Below are 17,395 nucleotides of genomic sequence, written 5' to 3' on the forward strand. Positions count from 1 at the left end.
GCAGGTGCCAAGGTCGGTTCCCGGAAACTGACATATCCTATGGCCGTCTAGCTGCTGACTAGCAGCCATAGGATTGCTCCCTCCCTTATCCTTGGCTGGTAAACACAGATCTAAACGAAGGGTGGGCAACACATAGTCCTTGGGCCACATGTGAGCTCCCCATGGGCATTTTTGCACCTCCCTCTGCTGCAAAACCTGTTGCTGTGGCAAAAGGTGGCAATTTTACAAGAAAACAAGGCACAAGGGAGTGCACACCTTGTCTGGAAACAAAATCATGCCCCCAGAAACCTCCCAGGAGTACAATTCTGCTTGTAAATAAGTCTCCTCTGCACCTTGTTTTCTTGCAAAATCCCTGCCGCCACCGCAATAAATCCAGAATTGTGGCAGCAGGGGGGCAATGTGGCCCCCGACACCCAGAAGTTGCCCACCCCCAGTCTAACGTGTTTTCACATGTGCTTTCTGATGTGTCTTCACATGTGCATTCAGCATATTTTTCTCACCTTTTCTTGCTCCCATCAAACCCAAAGGCTCAGAATGAAGGGCAAGCACATTTCTATGTTGCCCTAGTTCTATACTCAGCTTTCCAACAGATAGCCAAAATCCACTGTTCCCACATCAGATCTCCAGGGAAGACAGCCACAGCCAGCACCCTCAAAAGCTTACAGAGCCAAAACTCTTCTGTCGCTCTCTCCGTCCCTCTCTCAAACTACAGTCTATTGTTCTTTTATCACAAAAACACCTCGCTGCCGCCTCCTGGCTAGAGGAGGTGGTGGTGGTGGGGAATCTGGATGATCTATTTATTAAATGTATTTATTTATTAAATTTATATCATGCCTTTCAGCTCCAGGTGGCTAACAATAATATTGATATTAAAACAATTAAAAGATATAAAAATAAGTAAATTAAAAGCACAACAATAACACAAACAAACAGCACCCAACTCATTAAAAACCCCTTCAGCAACAGACCAGCTTACATGCAAAAGGTCTGCCTGAATAAAAATATCTTTGCCTACTGGCAGAAGGACAGCAGAGAGGGGGGCAAGCTAGTCTCCCTCAGCAGGGCATTTCAGAGCCTGAGAGCAGTCACTGAGAAAGCCCTTTCTCACATGCCCACCAAATGTGTCTCTGGTAACTGAGAGAAGGTCTGAAACCCAGGCAGGCTTGTATCAGTGACTGTGGTCTTTCAGGTAGCCACAGCCCAGGAGTGGCCCCCGAGAAGGCCCTCTTTTGCATCACCATTGAAGATGCCTCTGAAGGCAGCGGTATTGAAACAAGCACCTCTCCCACAGACGTTAAGACCTGGGCCGGCCCATATGAGAGCAGGTGGTCTTTCGGGTAGCCTAGTCTCAAGTCATATAGGACTTTATAGGTCATAACCAGCACTTTCAGTTCTGTCCAGAAACAGTCTGGTAACCAGTGAAGCTGTTGTAACAAGGGAGTCACACGCTCCCTGTAACCGCCCCAGTCAACAGTCTGGCCACAGCATTCCAGACCAGCTCAAGTTTTTGGACACTTTTCAAAGGCAGCCCCATATAAAGTGCACTATACTAGTCCAAACGAGATGTAACTATAGCAGGAGTACACCCAAACTACAAACCTGGGTCTTCAAGGGCAGTGTAATCCCATCCAGCACAAGTTGAATCCCTATTCTTTGATCTGCCTTTGGACTAACCAGGAGAACCAGTCTTGTCTGGATTAAGTTTAAGTTTGTTCTCCCTCAACCATTCCATTATCGACATCAGACACTGATTTAGAACTAGAACAGCTTCCTTGGATTTAGATGGAGAGACATGTGCACCAACCCCCAAAACTGTGGACAACCTCTCCCAGTGGTTTCATGTATTTGTTAAACAACATGGAGGACAAGATGTGACCCTGAGGGACACCACAGGCCAACAGCCATGGTGTCAAACAGGAATCCTTCAGCACCAAGAATGGGCAGAGCCACCAGTGCTTCTTAAGTTCCATCTCAGACAGACACATCAGAAAGATACCATGGTTGGTGGTATCAAAAGCCACTGAGAGGTCCAGCAGAACCAACAGGGACACAGTCCTCCTGTCCAGTTCCTGGCATATATTATCAGGTGTGTCATCTCCTCTGACCATCACCTAGCCTTCGTGGGCCATCATAGCTCCTATGGAAACATATTACCTCAATATTACAAGCTATCAACACCCTTTTGTCAAGTCCAGCTACAGCCTCATGGCAATCCACCCTGATAGTCCTACTCACAGACATCTAATACCAATATCTAGGGAGAGTATACACAGGAGACTGTATAGAAATGAACATAAACAGCTATATGCAGCTCTACCTCTCGTTTAAATCTTCACCAAGGTTGGCCGTAGAATCCCTGTCCAAATGTCTGGAGACGGTGAGTGGCTGGATGGGGAGGAATAGGCTGAAGCTGAACCCTGACAAGACCGAGGTACTTTTGGTGGGAGACAAGAGGAGGCTGGGGGATGTTGACCTGGTGTTGAATGGGGTACAGCTACCCTGGAAAGCCCAGGTCCGCAGCCTGGGGGTCATTTTGGACTCCCAGCTGTCCATGGAGGCTCAGGTGTCAGCTGTGAGCCGGACAGCGCTGTATCAACTCCATCTGATACGGCACCTGCGCCCCTTCCTTCCCGACCATCTGCTCCCATCGGTAGTACATGCCCTGGTCTCCTCTCGTTTAGACTACTGTAATGCGCTCTACGTGGGGTTAGCCCTGAAGACGGTTCGGAAACTGCAGCTGGTACAGAATGCGACGGCTCGCCTGATTAAAGGCAGCCGCCGGCGAGATCACATCACTCCAGTGCTGAAGGAGTTGCACTGGTTACCAGCTGTTTTCCGGGCCAAATTCAAGGTGTTGGTTTTGACCTTTAAAACCCTATATGGTTCCGGCCCAGCCTATCTTAAGGAGCGCCTCCAGCAGCACCAGACAGGCCGCTTAACAAGATCAGCCTCGGATGGCCTTCTCTCTGTCCCATCAGCCAGGACAGCTAGACTGGTGGGGACGAGGGAGAGGGCCTTCTCTGTGGTGGCCCCCACTCTGTGGAACTCCCTCCCTAGGGAACTCCGTCATGCCCCCTCTTTAATGAACTTCCATCGTGCATTAAAAACGTTGTTGTTCAGGCAGGCATTTGGGGTGGGTTAGGGTATTTTAGAAAATGTTTTTATTGTAGAATTTTATTGTTTTAAACTGTTTTTATTGTATGTTGTACATCGCCCAGAGTGGCTGGGTGACCAGCCAGATGGGCGATTCATAAATTTAATAATAAAAATAAATAAATAAAATGTATGGGTCATACGAGCATGTGAACAAGCAAGCTTCTGTAGGTCGACTTGGGCAGGGGGCATTTCCTTGTCCTTCACCTCAGGCAACAAAACATATTGGGCCAGCCCTGTTCATACATGATATGCTCAGAAGGGAGATCTCATTCCCTTCAGGATGGGCAATCTGGAATGAATTAACCAACTATTTTCCTCATCAATGGATAACCCAGCTGCATCTAGATCAGGGGTGGGAGTCTGTGGGCTGCATGCATCTCCCACTGCCCCCATTGTTGTTGTTTTTAATAGTGTCTGTAGTGGTTATGGAGTACCAAAACGGTCAAAATTAGCTTTTATTATTTGGCACCCATGGGGGTTGTAACAGGGCTGGAGGGGGACCCTAGGGGGGCAAAAATGCCTCCCGGACCTCCCAAAGTTGCCCACTCCAGATGTATATAATCTCTTCTGCATACAGAAATCTCATTCACAAAGCTAATTGTGCATATAGTTTCTGCAAAGGTTCTTGCTTTCATACAAAAACATAAGTAAACAATATTCTTTTCTTTCTATCTTTCTATAATACAAAGATGACTCACGCACACATCACACCCCTCGGTGGTGAATAGGGCTTTCTCACATCACACCTCATCTCACTCCCAGATGCCTATCAAAGGATTACCAATGTTGGGGGTGGGGGTGGAACCACCAAGTGTTTGCATATCAGCTAAATCTGCTGCACTTAATGGATGTGGGCAGACTACCATAGCTGCATTGTACTTAATGAGTTCTTTCTCTCAAGTAAACTTACCATGCAATACAGAAACAAAACAGCTCTTTGGATCCCATGTCCATACTCATAGTAGCCACAAGAATTACAGCTATTGCTGCTGGGAATAAGAAACACACCAATATACCTGCAATCCTATACATAGTTACTTGGGAGAAAGAAATGTGACTTACAACTAAACGTTAAATTCTCAAACATGCATAGGACTGGAGTGTCAGACTCATTTCAGCAGCATTATTATTCTTGGGGCACAATCCTAGGCATGCTTAGACAGAAAAAAAGAAGTCCTACAGCTCCCAGCATCCCCCTGCCAGCATAGCTGGCTGGGGAATGCTGGGAGTTGTAGAACTTTTTTTTTTTTTTTTTGGTCTAAATGTGCCTAGGATTGCACCCTTAATTAACTATTGTATAGCACAATGCACATAGCACTTTACATGGCAATTGCTAAAATTCATTCATTTATTTATTTACAATATTTATATACCCCTCCAGATCAAAGATTTTGGAGCAGGGAACAACAAGATAAAAGAATAAAACCCCATAGTTAAAACAATTAAAACATTTAACAAAAACAGATTCTGAACTTAATAAACCATGGCTGGTCACTCAGGGAAGGCCTCTCAAAATAAGAATGTCTTCAGGAGGTACCAAAAGCAACACATTGTTGGTGCCTGCCTGAACTCCAAAGGTAGGGAATTCCACAGGAAGGGGCCACCACAGTGAAGGCTCTCTTCCTGGTGGACTCCAACTGGGCCATAGATCCATGTGGAACCACCAGGAGCAAGCCCTCTGATGATCTCAGTGACTGGGCAGGTTGGTAAAGAAGAAGGTGCTCTCAGGTATCCTGGTCCAAAGTTGTTTAGGGCTTTGTTGTTGTTGTTCAGTCGTTCAGTCGTGTCCGACTCTTTGTGACCCCATGGACCATAGCACGCCAGGCCTTCCTGTCCTCCGCTCTCTCCCTGAGCGTGCTCAAGTCCATATTCATTGCATCAGTGATGCTATCTAGCCATCTCATCCTCTGCCGTCCCCTTCTCCTTTTGCCTTCAGTCTTTCCCAGCATCAGAGTCTTTTCCAGAGAGTTTTCTCTTTCCATTAGGTGGCCAAAATATTTGAGCTTCAGCTTCAGTATCTGTCCTTCCAATGAGCACTCAGGGTGGATTTCCTTTAGTATGGACTGATTTGACCTCCTTGCAGTCCAGAGGACTCGTAAGAGTCTTTAAACCTGGCCTGGTAGCCAATAGGCAGCCAGTGCAGTTCCCTCAGCAAAGGAATTACATTCTGAAAGGGGGCAGCTCCTGACAAGGGCCGAGCTGCTGCATTCTGCACTAGCTCCAGCTTCCAGACCAGCCTCAAGGGCAGCCCCACATACAACCCATAGCAGTAATCCAGTCTTCAGGTTACTAACACCTGTGCCACTGTGGCCAAGCTATCCCTGTCCAGGAGAGGCCGTAGCTGGCGAACCAGCCAAAGCTGGTAAAAGGTACTCCAAGCTGGGCCTCCGGCGACAATGATGGATCTTGAGAGTACGCCCAGACTACAGACCTGATCTTTCAGAGGGAGTGCAACCCCAACCAGGACAGGCAATGTGCCTATCTCCTGGACTCAGGAACCACTCACCCACAGAATTTCAGTCTTGCCAGGATTCAGCTTCAGTTTATTGGCCCTCATCTAGCCCATTACTGAGTTTAGTAGGGATGGCGGAGAAATCCGCCACGGACTCCAATGAGGCCAGATTCTTCGGAATCCAGCCCCCCAGAGTCCGTTGTGGAACAGACTACCCCCCCGCCACCCCCCAAAATCCCCCCGGGATGGAACCTACCTGGTGGCAGCTGGTCTGGGTTGCCGTCTTTGTTCCACAGGCATCCGCTGCCAGGCTGCGGAACAAAATGGCGTCCCTGCTCTTTGCCGTGATAGGCTACATAAATATTTACATAGCCAATCATGGCCAATAGCAGGGATGCAAATGGCGTCCCCTACGCCAGACGCCTTTTGCGTCCGCAGACCGACTACGGCCGGAAGTCCGGCAGTGGCCGGAGCCAGCCAGCAGCTTTGCAGACCCCGTGGAGTGGAGCTGGCCAGGGAGGATTCCGGGGGGAGGACTGGATCGCCTCCCCCTGCCTGCAGACCCCCCCACGGACCCCAGGTAAGGGGATCCGTACATCCCTAGAGTTTAGTCACTGATGCAGGACTTGCACAGCCTCTCCTGATTCAGATGTCACGGGGAGATAGAGCTGCGTGTCATCAGCATACTGATGGCATTTAGCTCCCAATCCCCTAATGACCACTCCCAGCAGCTTCATATAGATGTTAAACAACACTGGGGACAAGATGGTACCCTGCAGCACCCAATAGCTCAATTGCCAAGGAATAGTCACCCAATGTTACTCTCTGAAATTGGCCCCGTAGGTAGGACTGGAACCACTGTAACACAGTGCCTCCGATATAGTGCCATCCCACGGAGTTGATCCAGGAGGATACCATGGTTGATGGTATCAAAAGCTGACGAGAGATCTAGCAGAATTAACAGGGTTGCACTCCCTCTGTCTCTCTTGCTAAAGGTCAGGGTGACCAAGGCTGATTTAGTTCCTTAACCAGATCGAAAACCAGATTGGAATGTTCTTTCAGTTAAATATATTCAACGGTGATGAAGCTGGGTGTAAAACAGCTCCTTTCCTCCAAAAAGATAAAATATATACATGCTTTTGCTTTATGGGGCAGGGCAGTTGACCTGATGCATGCAAGTATCATTGTGCTGAATTGGGTGCTTGTCTCCCTTTTGATTTCAACTTGTCTTTCATTCTGCAAGCAAGCAAGCAAGCAACATTTCCAAACTCAGCTCCTTTCCTATAAGTCATGGGGCATCTCTACACCAACATAAAATCTTGCATTTAAAACGGGGCTTTCTGCTTCCATTTTAAATGCAGGATCATGACGCCCTTTTTCACGTGCTTCCTTTCCCCCCTCCCCTTTCCCCCTCCTTCTCCCCATATGTTCCTCTTCTTGCTGCTTTTCTCTCTTCACAGAGGGAACTCAAGCGGAACACAACAGGGTAACTGGATAGCTCATTATCTGCCATCTAATTAAAAATGGAGCAAAGGGCATTTACTGCAGGAGATCCCCCTGGAGGTTCATGGTGTCATAAAGAGCCTGCAAACTTCTGTGAGAGAGCCATCTCCATTGCAGGATAAAAGTGCCGTGTAAAGAAGCCCACAGAGAGACTTTTTATAACACTGTTAAAAGATGAGAAACCGAACAGGGGAGCATAGGAGCAAGACTCTACTGCTGACTTGATTTATTTCAGCTATCATATAACCTTGTTCAGCTTTCCTCAACCCGATGTGTGCCAGATGTGTTGGACTGCAATCCCCATCTTCCCCCGGCCAGTTTCAGTGGGAACTGTAGTCTAACACCAGGTTACCTGAAGGATCGCCTCCTCCCATATGTGCCTGCCCGGACCTTAAGATCATCATCAGCGGCCCTTCTCCGTGAGCCCCTGCCAAAGGAAGTGAGGCGGGTGGCTACTAGGAGGAGGGCTTTTTCTGTTGTGGCACCCCGGCTCTGGAATGAGCTCCCTAGTGAGGTTCGCCTGGCGCCTACATTGTATTCCTTTCGGCGCCAGGTGAAGACATTTTTATTTTCCCAGGCATTTTAGCATTTTAGCTTTCTAAATTTTTATCTTTGCTGTTTTAAATCTGTATTTTAAACTCTTGTACTGCTGCTAGGTTTTATTGTGGTTGTATTGTTATATTGTGGTTTTAATGTTCTATATATTTTAAATTGTTTTATTGTGTGTTGTTTGGTTTTAATTTTTGTGAACCACCCAGAGAGCTTTGGCTATTGGGCAGTATAGAAATGAAATGAATAAATGAATAAATAAATAACACATCTGGAGGGCACTGTGGGGTAGGCTGGTTGTGAAGTGCAAATGCAAGGTGTTCAGAAACCCAAACATAGCTTCTCTGACAGTAATGACCACCAAGCTGTGAAGCAGCAGAGAGAGTAAACATGAAGTGGAAACGAAAGGAAATTCATCTTCACTTTGAGGTCAGAACTATGCTGGTATCTCTGGCTTTCTCACCCCATGTGCCTCATTTTCAGCAATTGGAAGAGGTGTGGTGGTGGGTATTGTTTCCTCTGTAAAGTGTTGCAGAGAGGGGCAGTGAATGGTGAGCAGGCTGCACTGACAACACAATGCCTACCCCTCTTTCCATACAGGGGCTGTAAGCGACATCATAAAGATCCAGTGGGTGGCCAGGCTGCTGCATTTGCAGCATGACCTTGACCCCTCCCTGAGAGGCTGTGTCTACTTTTGCTTGCCTAGAGGAAACACCATGCCCCTGTTTGGCAAAGAAGAGCACTGTGGCCAGTCCAGGAAGAATTGCCCCCTTCGTACACAGTTTGCCCTAAGGGCCCAAATGTTGGGGAGGAAGCAAGTACACTTTACCAGGTTGCCCAGGCTGCAGCCCCATTACCATGTGGAGAAACAATTGAACCTAAATGGTTGATCAGCTTGAGGATATTCATGGGAAGTTATTTCCCTCTAGCTATGAACTTATTATCCAGATCTTGTGAGATTTGCTGAAGCCAAACAGAAGAGGTGGGCTTTTTTACCCAAGGCTTTTATTGAGCACTCATCATTCTTCATTCGCAGTCATTTATGGGTGCTTTAGACGACAGCATCATCCTTGAGCAATTCTCCCATGCTTTCTACCCACTTTCCCAGTTTTTGTTTCTGAATGGGGAAAATGCAGTATTTCTTTTGCTATTGCAAACCAAAACTGTACTGCCTCCATCCACCAGTGTAGTTGCACTGGTGCGCTTTGTTCTGCTATGTGTTGGGGGAGTATTAAGAGGGGGAGGGATGGAGGCTGAAGCTCTGAATCTGCGCAAGAGCAGCAAAAAGAAAGAAAAGAAAGTGTACACATCAACTGGGATTCTACAGACATACACAAACCTGGGTGAATGTGCACAAAAGGTTCATGGCTAGAAAAGGGACAAGAAAAGGGAGGAGGGAGGAGCTACTCCACCCATCAGTGCAAGGTTATGTTGTGGTATGTAGTGATATATAGGCTGAGGAAAACGAGCATGTAGAGAACCTGTATACAATCTGAACAAAGGACTGCAAAGTCACGGTCAAAAGCCTCATGTAGGAAAATCCAGTGTTAGAGCAGACTCAGAAAGCAATATTCCGTACACCGAGTTGCTGGTCCAGGCTCTTCTCTAGAAAGAGAGAGTGTGCTTGTTAAACTAGTATCTGTTGTCTGAGAGAGTGCTCCTAAGGAATAATACATATGGTCTGAAAAGGTGGGGAGGACTTGTTTTGAAAGTTAATATTTTTATGTGGTGCTTTTACAAATTGTACAAGCTACCCTGAGCTGTAAGGAAAAGACAGATTAGAAATCAAGATAAACAAACAAACAGACACACACACACCTCAACTATAACATTGTGTGTGAGAAGTAACACTAGATTCTTGGTCACTCCAAATGACTGAAAGAATCTGCTAAAAGTGAACTTCCTTCACACACTCTCCCCCTCCCACCCACACATCCTGTGCTGAATTAGAAAATCATGAGTAGGATTTCAAAACTTGACACCTACGTAACTCAGAGTCATGAGGATAATTGTAGTAGTTTTTGACATGTGGCTCTCAGAGAAGAACTGAAATGTGTCTGCCAGCTATAGACAGTGACACTGGCAGCCATCTTGTAACTACCAGCTGCCATCTTCTAAACACAGCAGATTGCCAAGCAGGGCTGGCCCTACCATTAGACAGGGTGAAGCAGTCACCTCAGGCAGCAGTTGCTGAGAGGTGGCAGCAAGGTGTTGGAGGAGACAGCTATGTGTCTCACAGCCTGCCCTATGCTCCCTAAGCTATCCTGCTGCCTTCAGGTTCAATGGAGGATGCTGTTCCATCACCAGCGTTGAAGAAACAGTCTAGTCAGCTTTTGCACATGAAATGGGAGAGGGCACCATCTTGTTCTTCGCCTCAGGCAGCAAAATGTCTTGGGCTGGCCCTATTACCAAGATCACAGAAGTGGTATAGCACATGTATATTATGTAGCCTTGTAAAGTAATATTCAAATTCGTAGTGAATTCCTAAAGGACTACCAGCTTCCAGCCATTAAGACAAGCATCAGAGATGCAGCTCTGTCTACCCTCTCCCATGATCTGAAATTAGGTCAGTGGTGATGGGAACCAGGGCCTTCCCGGGTGTGGCACTTCATTTGTGGAATTTCATTCCCAGAAATGTTCACTTGGTGCAATCTTTATTCTCTGTCTGGCACCAGTGAAAATGTTTTTATTTGCCCAGTCCTTTTATGTTGGCGTTTTATTTCTTATTTACATATTTTTAAAAATTGGACATGTAACAACTCCTGCAATTTGTTACTGTCGTGTTTTTATTGTATTTTATGTTTTATGCTGTTTGCCACTATGAGTGTCAAGGCTAAAGAGCAACTCATAAAAGTTCAACAAATAAACAGATAAATAAAATACTACATTTCTAATGGAAAATTACCTCAGAGCTGCAAAGCTGAAGCACAAAGCTCACATTGACTGGGAAGGCACACACAGATGCTTATTGCTGCAACATTGAAAGACCAGGGGAGTCTCATGGCTAAAATAAAGAATCTAGATAGTTCACTCTGAGATGGAAATGCATTTACATTTATGGTTAACATTGCAGTGATTGGCTGTGAGCATTATCAGGCATGAAGCCAAATTGCTTTTCCAGTCTAGGGGAATGTTCAGGCTATTTGGAAGAAAATGTTGGTTGTACTGCGGACAGTTTAACTGATTTCAACATATGCTTATATTAAATAATACATTAAATAATTAGTAAAGTTAAATAATAAGCTGTGGAACATATATCTCATTTAGTGCCCCTCTCCAGCAAGATAGCAGTAAGCAGTATTCTTTGGATCCAGCCATCTATTTGTCCCCAAAGGGACCAAATAAAGGCAAAATGGTTCTCCAAAGGTTCTCAGCTGCATTGGCTTCAACTTGATCTGGGTGACCCCATCTGCTTTCATAATCGTGGGTGATCTAGATTCAGAGTTGGCTCTATGTTTACAATTACATGCTCTCTCAGCAAGAACTGAGAAAAAAACCACTTACCTCTTTCTGAGAGTTCTCACACGAATTCCTAATGTTGGCCCATGCATGCTGATGATGCTACTCACATATATCATATCATCCCAGTTCAGATGTTATGTCTAAGCTGGAAACACCAAAGTGTATAGAGAACATGGGGTCATGCATGCCAGGCCCACTCCCAATTTCCCCATCACCACCCACTCCACCCTCAACCTTCCCACATTGAGCGGGAAGGCCTGAAGGGGGCTTCTATGCATGTTTGCTTGAACACATGTGGAAGCCTCCATGCAATCAGGAATCCTGCTTTATCAGGGTACCTGGTTGTGCTAAGGGTTCTGCATGTGTTCAAATGAATGCACATAGATGCACTCAACATGGGAAGGTTGGGGACAGAGAGGATGGGGCAGCATGGGCAGGAATGTTGGAGGCAGGGCCAGCGCAATGCTCTATGCCCCTTCTATGGATTGCCATTTCATGTTCAGGCATAATACCTGATGAGGGCTATTGTCTCCTGGAGACCGTCAGAGAATTCCCGCCTGGGAATTGTTATCATGTCAGCGAGCCACTTGGAAATGCAGCTCACCTTCTCTGCCAAAACAAGCTCACCTCAAAAACAAGAGAGAGATTTAGATCTAGTTGCGAATGTAAAATGTTAGTAAGAAACCACCAAGAGAGAGAGAAAGGATACTCACCAAACAATATGTCCTGGTCACACAGATCACAACAATCAACAAGAGTTTCATTCAGAGTCAGGGCTAATATTTATATGAAGGACCTTTTATGAAGCCATGGTCACATAAAACAACCTGGTCAGCCTTCACTGATGAGCAGAATCTCATTCTACATTCAGAGCAAGAGAGAACTTCTCTGGAAACTACATTCAATTTGTAATTAACCTGAACAGGACAAATTCTTATTCCAACCCAGGTAATTACAAATCTTGGTGACGTCCTTAGTTATTGATGCAACATGGGAACTGGCCATGGGTCCTGCCACAGAACATCAATAACATATGAATTGGGCCATAGAATGTGAGGGAGCATGTGCTCCTTTCCGCTGCTGCCTGCCGGGTGGGTTGCCTTCAGTCGTTCTCCACCTACAGGAACCTAGTCACTAAACCCAACATAATTTTTACAAACACACAGAACTATTTAGCCCTTTCTAACTATGGAATAAAGTGTTCTGCAGATGGCGTTAAAAGGTTTTAGACAGAATGTGAGGTCATCCTTGCTGATGAAACCTAGGTGTGGGCTGAAAGTTCTCTGATAAGAACTTTCAGCCAGAATTTGGGGTTTAAGGGGAGAAGCTCACCTAAAATCACACTCTTGTCTCATTCATTTTGGCCATGACTCTGTTTCAAAAGAGACATGGCTCCTGGTTTATGTCCCCACCCCAAAATCCTTGAAGTCTCTCTCTCTCTCTCTCTCTCACACACACACACACACACACACACACCCCTTCACTGCCTATTTAACTGAGAAGGAGACATTTTGGGACAGCCTTGATTTATGCAATTACCAGGCTTCGTCTGCTATCTTACTCTACAGCTGATCTTGGCCTATGAAAGCTTGAATGGATTGCATTAATATTTATTTTGACTGGGAGACCACAATGGGTACTGTTTAAATATGGATTTCTGCTTTAACTGCAAAGAAAAGAGGAGGATGTAAAGAACTTGGCACAACCTGCCCTGATCTATAAAAAAAATGAGGACAAAAAGAGCAGAAGTACAATTCGGGGGGGGGGGGGACTTTGCTTTGCTTAGCAGCATAATTGTGTAGTGAGAAATATGGAAGCTCAATAGTTTGTCACTGGACATTCAACCGTGATGCTCTGACTAGGGGGGAGGGGCAAATGATTTCTCAGAGAAAGATCGCCCCATTCCTTCCTGTTTTATGTTAAATCCATTGAATCCAAGGACTGGTTCACATATATATATATGCCCATCAGTTGCTAACTACAACGTCAAGTGATGACATGGATGTGTGAATGGTCTCTCACAGACATAAACACCAGAGGTAGAACTTCTGAATCCATTCCATATGCGCAATGCTTTTCAGTGATGTCAGTTCACACATGCATTCTATCCAATTTACTGCAATGAAAAGCATACAAATTGGAGCCCTGGGAAAACTGTGTCCACATTAACATATAATAAAACAAGCCAGAAGTCTAAACCCATTAATAACCACCACCACCACCACCAATGAGTATGAAGTTTCTTTTTGGTTTAGGTTTTGTTTTGTGCAACAGAAATTTTTCAATCCCAATCTGTTTCAAGCCAAGGTGCCCCTCAGGGCTGGTCCTACCATTAGGCAGAGTGAGGTGATCATCTCAGGCAGCAGATGCTGGTGGACGGTGGTGGCAGCCTCCTGGCTGTTTCTCATGAACTCTCCAGCTGTTTCCCTCCGTTGGAGGACAGAGCTATGTATGCCACATAACCTGCCCTGGGGCCCTCTAAACTAGTCTGCTGCCTCAGGTGCAGGGGAGGCAATTATCCCATCACAGTGTGGAAGTAAGATTCAGCTGCCAGTCTGGCTGGTTTCTGTATGTGACATGGAGAGGGGGCACCAGCTTGTCCTTCACTTACACCAACAAAATATGTTGGGCCAGCCCTGGTGCTCTTCAATGAGAATATTAACAGTGGAAGCAAGAACACTATCTCCTCAACATGTAGTTTATCTGTGGAAGTAGCCTGGCCAGAAAGAGCTTTTTTTCCTCCTCAAAGAACACTTTGTATTAGGTGGCCGCTAGCTATACTAGGGGAGGTGTCATGCCTAGCCCAGACCCAGACCAGGATGACTCTTCAGATGAAGAGCCTGAAGACCACGTGGAACCCACCCCCTTATGCTAGTACTCCCTCAGGCCCTCCAGCATCTGTACAGAAGCTACATCAGGCCCTTCAACAGTGGTGGGCCCTGAGGAACCCATGGACAGGGGCCCTGAGGAAGGTGCCTCACCCGTGGTGTCAGAGGAGGCTAAGCATCTGCCCAGCCCAAGAGAATGCTGGTGCCTGAAGTTACAGGCTAAGACTATGGCCAGGTAAAGGAGTGCTTGCTTAGAGAGAAGAGTCCTCAAGAGTAAAGGCCTCCTTGTGAGCAAGGCCCTCCTCACGATTAGGACTTTTGCTGGAGGGCATGTGATGTGTGGAGGAGGGGGGCTCTGGTTGCTCAGGCTACATAAGCCTTTAGTTTCAATCTAGCTATTGCTGGAGCAATGTCTTTCTACCAGTTCCAGTGCCTTGTTCATCTAACCTTGGTCCGTGACAGACCCTTTGTGCTACTGATTCTTCAACTCCTGCTTGACTGTGCTTCTTTGACTGCATTTTGTACCTGACTGCTTATTTATGCTTGGACCTTCTCAGCACCCCCTCCTCAGACCTCTCTCTTGGAACTCTCCCTCTTGCCTGGTAAAACTGTGCCTTTGGCTATTGCCTGTTTACTGACTACTCCTGCCTGGAACTACTCTCTTCCTGGACTAATATCTCTGTGCTTGACCTTTGCCTGTTTACTGACTTGCCATTGGATGCCCTAATGCTGAGCATGATCCAGCCATAGCAGGACAGGAGGGGTATTTGGTGTGTTTCTAAGTAGAGCTTATATTTTAAAGAAAGTTTAAGAGTTTTCTCCATCATGAGAAGACATGAAATCTTGCCTCCTCACCAACATGTGGTATGAAAATTATATATTAAACATATATTCTAGACCATTGATAATGAAGCAGATGATTCTGTATTGACTTGAGCCATTCAGTCTTTAAAGAGGCCATGAGCATTTTTCTTAAATAAAATAAAAAAAATATTTATTTTGTGAGGTGAGGTATAAGGACATCTAGTGGCAAGGCCGTGTCATCGTAAAAAATACCTGCTTTCAGAATTCTAGAACACTGCATTTGTACTATAAACCCTTGTGCAACGTGTTTTCATACTCCAGTTAACAAGAGGCATGCAAAAGCAATACCCCTTCACTTCAATAGGGCTTGCACAGGAGAACTTCCTAGTGGATTGTGTCCCTGGAATGGCAGATTTCAGTCATTCTTCGGTAGGCTTTGCTACCAGGTGTCTTGGAAGCGGCTTTTTCATTTGGCTTGCTCACAATGTTAACAAATCACTTCCACAACACATAAGAAGTATATCTATTTACCACTAGCAAAGTTGGAAAGAGTGCAACATTTATTTATTTCATTCTATTTATATTATCCCTCAGGGTGGGTAACAATTATCTTAAAACAAAAACAGAATCACAATACAATAACAGTAAATAAACATATAATTAAACAATAAATCAATCAGCAGTGAGACTGATTGCAGCAACAGCTTACTGCTTATAAATGCATGGGAAAACAGATGATGAATATATGCCTGGCACTGAAATGTCAGTAACGTTGGTGCAAGGCATACCATTTTGTGGGAGGTTATTCCAAAGAAGGAGTGCCACCACAGATAAGGCCCTATCTTGTATCACCACCTGATGCACTTCCCCTAATGGCAGGACAATGAGACAGGCTTCCCTGCCCACCTGCCCCCTCGATCTAAAAGGATGGGCAGGCTTGTAGAGGGAGAGTCATTCCTTCAGATACCTGAATTACAAGTCATCTAGAGCTTTGTACGTCAACACCAGCACCTTGAATTTGACCCAGAAACAAATGGGCAACCAATGCAGCTCTTTCAGGTTCTGTGTTACATGTTTCCTGAAAGCTGCCCCAGTCAGCATCCTGGCAGCTTCATTTTGCACCAGTTGTAATTTACAAATAGCTTTTAAGCACGTTAGAATAATCCTGGTACTTCCAGCATGGGGCCTGGGGTTTCCCTGGCTCGTGCTAGCAAGAGAAATCCTGCCCTTATCTCCAACCTCTCAGCAAAGTTCAAAAATAAGGAAGGAGTTAACTTGCTAGCTCTAGCGTTAGGAAGAACAACTCTTCCCTTATCTCTAATCTCTCAGCAGATATCAGAGATAAAGAAATGGTTTCTCTTCCTGGTGCTAGCTGGCAAATTAAGCTGTGTGTGTGTGTGTGTGTGTGTGTGTGAGAGAGAGAGAGAGAGAGAGAGAGAGAGAATGAATGAATGTGTGCACACATATGTTATGTGCTTACAATGAGAATGACACTGGATCAACAGTTGAATTGAGGAATCAGATCAATCCACCCTGACTTTGTTCTGGAGTTGGTGCAGAGCTCGCTGCTTAGATCTGCATTCCTGGACGAACCAAGCTTTCTTGGTGGGTCTGCGCTGTATTTGACCTACTATAGTCAGATGGGGATTCATCACAGAAATAATTTTGGAAAAAAAATATCACACATGTCTAAATTGGATGATATTGCTAGGGATGGAGGGATGGATGGGTGCCCTCCCCTGCCAGTCCGGGTTCTCCAGGCACCTGCCAAGCCCCTGTCCCCGCTTGCGCACTCCTGGGCCCACACCCGATCGCTCACCAAGCTGCCCTCACTCACCCCAGGCCCATCCTACAGTCTCTGTGGCTGTCATTTTGCGAAAAAATGGTGCCTGCAGATATGGGCGCATTTGCTCTTATGCGTAATGGCGCTGTGAATGGCCAATATACTCAAGGGTACAGTCATAAATGGGCCATTAGCGCCTATAACCTTGCACAGGCTGGTGTGGCGTGGCAGTTGGGAGCCTTCTCTGCCCTTGAAAACTGATGCCCCCAGGCCAGCAACCCTCTCGCCCTCTCTCTTCTCACCTTAGCTTGTAGGTGTGCCTTCATTTTCTCTTCCCTCACCTGTTCTCCTGGCCAACCTCTTCTCACCCCACCCATCCATTTGCTCTGCTCTGGTTCCCTTTGTCCACAGGCTGGCCTCCAAGCCTGTCTTCTGTTCCTCTCCAGTCTCCTGGCCAGCCGAACTCTCCCTCTGCTGCTTTGAGTCCGCACTTTTAAGCTTCTGGAGAATTAACTGCTCCACCCGTCCACTCCTCCGGGCTGTGACTAGCTCTGAGGCTTCATCTGAGTAACAGGCTCCTGATGTTGTCCAGACAAGAAAACAGAGTTGATCTCAGTTCTGCTGCACAGCGGGGAAAGGGGGGGGATGCTAGATCTTGAAAGCTGGTAACAAGGGTCCCACGGGGTAGAAGGCAACTCCCTAAATATTCCTCTGTGCCGTACGTATAAGTTCTATGTAGTTACCAAAGCTAATGGCCATTGAAAGACTTGGGGTGCAGTCCTGTGCATGCTTAGACAGAAAAAAAGTCCCATTTTGCCCTAGCCCTAAACGTTGTAGGACATTTTTCTGTCTAAACAT

General features: G+C 46.1%; 1 protein-coding gene across 1 annotated transcript in view; it reads right to left on the reverse strand.

Annotated features, from left to right (window-relative positions):
- Window positions 1–17,395, reverse strand: part of ACTA2 (actin alpha 2, smooth muscle) — a 42,976-nt gene that overhangs the window by 25,108 nt on the left and 473 nt on the right. The gene's annotated exons all lie outside the window — the stretch shown is intronic.

This window comes from Heloderma suspectum, chromosome 3 (assembly GCF_057233095.1).
Source record: "Heloderma suspectum isolate Gila_16-S chromosome 3, 16-S_ref, whole genome shotgun sequence".
NCBI classification, from domain to species: domain Eukaryota; kingdom Metazoa; phylum Chordata; class Lepidosauria; order Squamata; family Helodermatidae; genus Heloderma; species Heloderma suspectum.